The sequence below is a fragment of the Coloeus monedula genome (genome assembly GCF_965178545.1).
Source record: "Coloeus monedula genome assembly, chromosome: 8".
NCBI classification, from domain to species: Eukaryota; Metazoa; Chordata; class Aves; order Passeriformes; family Corvidae; genus Coloeus; species Coloeus monedula.
Genome location: NC_138788.1, coordinates 14,388,852 through 14,395,474, shown reverse-complemented (window position 1 = coordinate 14,395,474; position 6,623 = coordinate 14,388,852).

Here is a 6,623-nt window from a genome sequence, read left to right as displayed (position 1 = left end):
GCTGATAGTGGGCTGTCTTGAGTTTTATTCCTTCATCTTAAGCGCTTTTCTGGTGGGGGTTCTATAAATATGCACACTGATGACTAGAAATAGGAAAGTACATGTCTGGCTGTCACACACCAATTTTCTGCAAGGAAAATCACTACAGCTTTTTAACTGGCTCTTTATCTCAAAGCAGCAAGTATCCAGACGGTTGTCTCCAACTGTTGTTATTAAATTCAGCAGGAAATCCATCCTGTCCAAAAGAATTATTAGTTTCCATTGCTCCTGGAAATGTCTGGAGCTGTTAATTTGTGTGTGTTTGTGTTGTCCAAGTAGCCAACCAGTGAGAAGGGCCATGGTTTGCTCTTGTCCTCGAGCTCTGGGAGTTGGGTGGCAGCTCTAAAACTGAAGTCAGCATCTAAGCCAGGGGGTTATTTATGAAGGCAAGTCTTCCCAAAACACCCCGATTCCTCCAGCTAAAAATATGTTTCACATCAGAAGGCAGTATTTGGAATTAGTAGTTTAACATGTCAAAGATGCCATTAGCAGCATTTTTGCCATGAAGAAGTTGGTATTTGTCAGCTATTTCTGCCCAGAGGTGTGTGAGATACCACAGTTTCCCTTTTTACATACAAGAGGAAATAACTGTGGTGGCAATCTGGTCTTTGTCAGAGCTGTATGTGCTCAACCATAAGGCACTCCCTTATTCATACCCTAAGGCCCATCAGGAGTGGGAATCATCTACCAAAGAAAGCAACAAGCAAAAGCAGAATGCGAGAGGATTTTGCCTTGGCCAACTGTCCAGAGCAGAGTCCCCCCTTGCCAGTCATCTCAGTGCCAGCCAAGAGGGACCAGCCTGGGGACCTGACCCCTCACTGTGCAGGGTCCTGGGCTGCAGGGACCCCAGCAAGGGTGCTGGGGAAGTCCTCTCCTGCTGCCAGGGGTACTGTGCTTCCAGCCACCCTTGTTGCTGCCTCACTGTGAAGGTGACCAGATACAAGGCAGCCATCAGAGGTAAATCCCAGAGCTCTGCCAGCCTGCAGCATACAGGTTTCCCTCTCCTCCTTTCTATAGTGCAGGAGAGCTTGAATCTATATCCTGATTCCCTACTGGACCTCTTTCCTTGGCCAGCAGACAGCTGATGGGATGGAGAAACCGGCATGCTCAGCCTTGGCTGGACCTCCCTCATGCTGCAGTGTTACTCCTCAGGTCCTGTCTGCCATACCGAAATGATGGATGTCATCCTGGCATAAGCCAGGCAGCCTGTCAGTGTAGATCCAGTACTCAGCCACCAGCCCCTGTTTGTTTTTCAGAAGAAAAGCTCTAATATGTTGAGAAATGTCCAGATTTATCTTTAAAACTTTGGTTCAGCTTGAAAATCATTGTTTTTCTGGCAAACTAAATACATGAACTTTTTTAAGGGGCTTCTGCATGAGATCTTCATTTAGCTCTCAGTAACACCACAGCCGTGTATAGCCATCTGGCAAAAGTCTTCTGGAGAAATATGACAGACAGCACAGAGACACTGCCACAGACTTCAGAAATAACCATGCAGCACTGACATAGTTCAGATGTTTGATTTTACAAAAGATCCTTCTGGACATATATAAAATAGGCCTCAGTGAACACACACCCCCCTAAGAGGCTCACTGCCAGCGCTGCAGCAAATAACAGCTGCAGTCGGGGGTGCAGGATGTCCCATGACACAAAAGACAAGTGGAAAGGCTGGAAATGCAGCTGGCCAGGGAGCACTGCAGCCCCCCAGCACCAGCACAAGCTGCTGACACAGTCCTGGGTACTTGGGAGAATCACGCTGGGTGCACGACAGTGAGTTTTGCCTCAGCCAGTAGGTGAATCCCTGGGCTGGCTTTGGAGGCAGCAGGTACAGTTTCTCAGAAATCATCAGCATTCGCTGTGTCCTTTCCATCTCATCCTGGGTGCATGACAGTGTCCCCAAGGAGTAGTCACCTGGCTGGGCTCACCTGAAGTCAGTGAAATCTGTACAGCTTCCTTCCCAGCATAGGACTGGTTTGCAGGACTCAAAAATAGGAGCCGTACCTGCCCTTCATCTGGATAAAACAGTTGATAGCCAACAAACTCGATGTGCTGAGGTTTTAGCTGCATTGAAGCTGACCATCTCATTAAGTTTTAAGGAACAATTTCAAATGCACGTGTGATTTTAGAAGGGAAGTGGGTTGTTATGCTGCAGTCAGCCCCCACTTGCTAATTGCTACATAAATGTATGACAAACCCCAAAGGCTTTGGTTTTTATCTGTTGTGCTTTACTGTCACCTTTCCTTATGGCTGGGATGCCTGTGTCTGAGGAGCCAAGGAGCACTTCTCTAAAGGCTGACAAAAAAACCTGGTCTGGGATTCTGCAGAGAGTAAGGGCATCTTCCCAAGCACTGCCTAAATGCTGCTCTGGGCACCAGGCTGCCTGCAGGTTGTGCTTCTCTCTATTATTTTGTCAGCTTAATGGGGGTGGCACTGAACCAAAGCAAATGGTTATTTATTAAGCCTTCAGATCAAGATTTGACAGACAATATATATAGAAAAAGAGAGGTATAGAAAATAAAACACAGAACACAAAGATTTGAATATCAGCAGTCAATATCTTCTCCTGTTCCCAGGGTATATTTCTGAACTCCAGCAACATTCACACACATTTGGAGTTCAGTTCTTCTTTGTCTTTTGACCTTCTCTTTTCCCTTCTCTCTGCCTCCAAGCAGGCAGCTTGGCTACCACGGAATTTTGCACACAACCAGCCAGTCAGTGTGGCCAGCACTTAGGTCACCAGTGGCTAGTTGGGAATCCCCACGTTTCTAGTCAGCTTTTTTACTTTCTCTGAGTAGTTTTCTCTTCCTTCATAAAGTTTTTCATGGATTTATAGGTTTCCTTTATAGAATACTACTTGCAAACACACAAACTTTGGTACATTTGGAAATTCTCATGGAAAAATAAAAAAAAAGAGTGTGTTGTCCAGCTGCCTCTGGGGCAGCATGCCCTTACCACCTTCTCTAGCTCTGGGAACTTCACACCATGTGCACTCTTCATCAGGGCCCCACAAATGAGGCAGGGCTTTGGCAATTAGTAACAAAATTAAATACAGCCATTCAAAAAAACATTACTAGAACCACACTTACAGATTAAAAGCACTTTTCCAGTGATAAGTTCAAGATGGATAAAAACCTTTACACGTCACAGGGTTCCAAACAAGGAAAAATTTGAAGAGTCAACCCTTAACATTTCCTGTCTTTCAAGTGCTGTGTTTTACTATCTAATAGCTTGCTGCTGTCAACTCTTGATTATCTGGTGTAGCAAAGGATTGAGATGACCAAAACAAAGATAATACAAAGCATATGGAAATTAAATGGTAGGAAAATAAAATAAGAGCTGTGTGGAAGACTGACTAGCACTGACCTGGGCAAGGGCTGATGTGGAGAACCATGTGATGGAAAAAGGGTGCAGCTGATCCAAGCCCTTTTGTAACTCACTTTGGGTTCCTTGTGTTGCCAGTATGATTAATGCCCAGCTTTGTTAATCTGTCCGTGAGTGGTTGAGGACTGCTTTATTTATTTTTCCTTTGTGGCCACATCACTCCAATAAAGCATTTTACCCTCTGTGTGTTACTGGTGAATGTTCAAAGCAAGGTCAGCACAGGGGAATAGCGAGCAGTTCACACTGTCAGCCACCCCCGCAGGTCCCTGCCAACCCTGCTAAGAGGAGCTGGACATTCTGGCCAGTGGTGATGCCCTCCCAGCCCTGGTCCTGGGTAGGCAGTGCAAATGGAGTTCAATTCAGGTATATGCAGGAAAGTGATTCAGGAAGAGTTCCCAGGTGTTGTAAAAGGTCTCCAGCTCCCAGCCAAGCTGCTGGGGGCTTTCAAAACAGCTTACCACTAGCTGGAAAATGCTTATAGAAGGAACCAAAAGGCCAGAACATTCATTCATGTTTGATTGCTCAGTGTGAGAATTAATCCCTTCCTTGGGCTCGGGCTATTTGGGCAGGTAGGCTGCAAGGAAGATGTGCAAAGCCTTATCAGGCAGCTTGTTCAGGAGTGCTTATGACTTTCACAGAACTACTTTCTGACAGGCTTTTTTCCAAAGTAACCATCCTCGCTCTCTCCCTCTGGCACTGTGACCCTGGAACAAGCGTATCACAATTTTGGCATGTGTGGGACATGCTACCACAGTACAGCAATATTATGTGGCAAGCACAACATATGTTTTGGAAGAGAGTTCAGTTTATTTTAGCTGCTCCAAATTTACTTGACCTGTTTAATCCAGCTTTCACACTACATCATTTCAATGACTGGGACTGCTTTTAGGTCATGCCCCACAGAACATATGCAGCCAGTTGGCCTATCATCTGTATGCTTAATTGTCCGAAATTATTTCCATGTGATTAATATAAACCCCCAACATCCACGATAGGCCAGGCCACTCCATCATCCGTGTTATGTTTGGCAGGTGCAGGGTCTGTCCCACTGAGAAAGGAATAGTGTGAACACGGCATGCTGGGGAGTCCACACAGCTTCCTAGCTGGGCGTTACCCGATGGCTCCTTATCTAGGCTGGGTGTGAGCTAATATTGACTCAGGCTCCCGCAGGACACCAGTGAGGGGCAAAGCTCGTGGCATGGACAACCACATCCTGCTCTGGATGCTGAGCCATGGTGCTGCGTGGCTCTTTGCTGCTCTGCATATGGAAACAGCAGCTCGGGCTAGTTCTGGTGTGGGAGCTGCCGCCATCCCCAGTGATACTCAGACACGCCTCTTCTTTTGGGACCTGCCCCTCTGAGCACACAGCATAGCACTGCGGCTGCAAGAGCTGCTGTGGTCCTGAGGCTGAGGTGAAGGTGCAGGGCCAGGTGAGTCCTGTGACTGCTGCAGGTGGTCACTGGCACACTCTGGGGGATGGGACAGCTGACAGTGCCCTGCTCATGGATCACACCAGAAGCACCACAGGTGTCATCAAGGGATGAACAGCCACAATGGCCACACCCTCACGCTGTTGCCCGGCGCACCTGTGCTGCAGCTGTAGACGTGTCTTCTGTCTTGCAGGGTCTTTAGTGTAGTACCCTGCATGGGGTCCATGCCCCATACAAAATTAGGTGATTGCTGTGGCATCATTTCTTTACAAGAGAGCTGCCCTGTCCCCTCTTCTACCCTCTGTTTTTCCTGTCAACAGCAACAACCCTCACCCCTGCCTGGCAGCCACTCCCTCACCATCCACTGAATCATCCTGGAGACAGCAGGCTTTTTTGGGTGCTAAAACTTTACAAGGCAAAGTCTTACAGAATACACCCATATGCCCTGCCTGGAAACTGGCTCCCACCTCTGCGGAAAAAGCCAGACAGTCTCAATTAGGCATTCGTGGAAAGTGGGGACAAGCTGGGGCTGGAGCCAGAAGCTGTAAAATTTTCCACGTTTGCCAGCACCGATCCTGCAGACCCGTCTGCTCATTCCATCTCGGCCTCCTTCTCACTAGGCAACAAAATGTGCTAAAGGAGGAATCGGGAAGATCATTTTCATACCCAGCATTCTCTGGTTGGGATGATTTTTGCTGTGCTGCAAAGCCATTGCACTGTGTCACCTGTTTTCCCTAAGGCTGAGGGGAGCAAAGTGCTCCCGCAGCAGTGTGTGCTCTGCCCCAAGGAGATGTACAGTGGCTCCACCAAAACAAGCAAAGAGGCTCCAACCAGGCCATTCATGGGGTAGAAAAATCAGATTCATCCCTGATGGGAAATCCTCCTGGAGCTCTTGCACTGAGGATTGACAGAAGGAGCTTTGGGAAGAAGAAAATGCCAGGACTATTTGGCCGTAACCCAGCTGCAATTAGCCACACCTGGGGACTAATGGAGCGAGCAAGAACTCAGCTCACAGCCCTTAGAAAGCAGTGCTGTCTGCCTCATCTGAGAGTTTTTTGGTTCTCTGCTAAGCCAGTGATGGAGGCTGCATGAGAAAGACCAGAAAACACAATTGTGACTGGAATACAGAGACCTTGATTTGCTTCCTGTGAGGGCAGGGAGACGGCTGTGGTCACTTACCTGCATCCTTCTGCAGAACAAATAGGCTTCTTAAGAGTACGAGTGGCAGTGGGGAGCTCCAGGGTATTTGCCTGTCCTGCAGGTCATGTGGGGCAAGTGCTGGGGGAATGTGTGTGCCAACACAATTAAGGATGTTTGGAGGGGACAGCATATTATCGTAATTCCAAATATACTTTTGAAAAACCAGGGGCGGTGCAAAGCCCGTAATGCAACTTCAGGCTTGAAATGAGTAACAACTGTAAAATACAGGCAGTGGGGAGGAGCTGGGAGAGGCAAGAGAAAGTGGGGAGGTAGGAGGCATAGACGGACTTGAAATTTACAGTTCCAGTTATTTGAGGTACAGTCATTTACAAACTAAATCTACAGGTGAAGGAGCCTCTGATTAGGTTCACCAACTTTATAATCTAAACATACATGTCTCATTCCAGTCACTGAACAGACTTTAACCAGCTTGGTTTTCTAAGAAATTAGTTTTGGGGATTTTTTTTGCTTGTTTGCTTGCTTGTTCTGAGTAACATAATTTCTTTCCTACAATGAGCTTCTCCTGTTGTGCTAAATTCTTGCAAAGATGTGCACAGAGTTCATTGTAGGAAG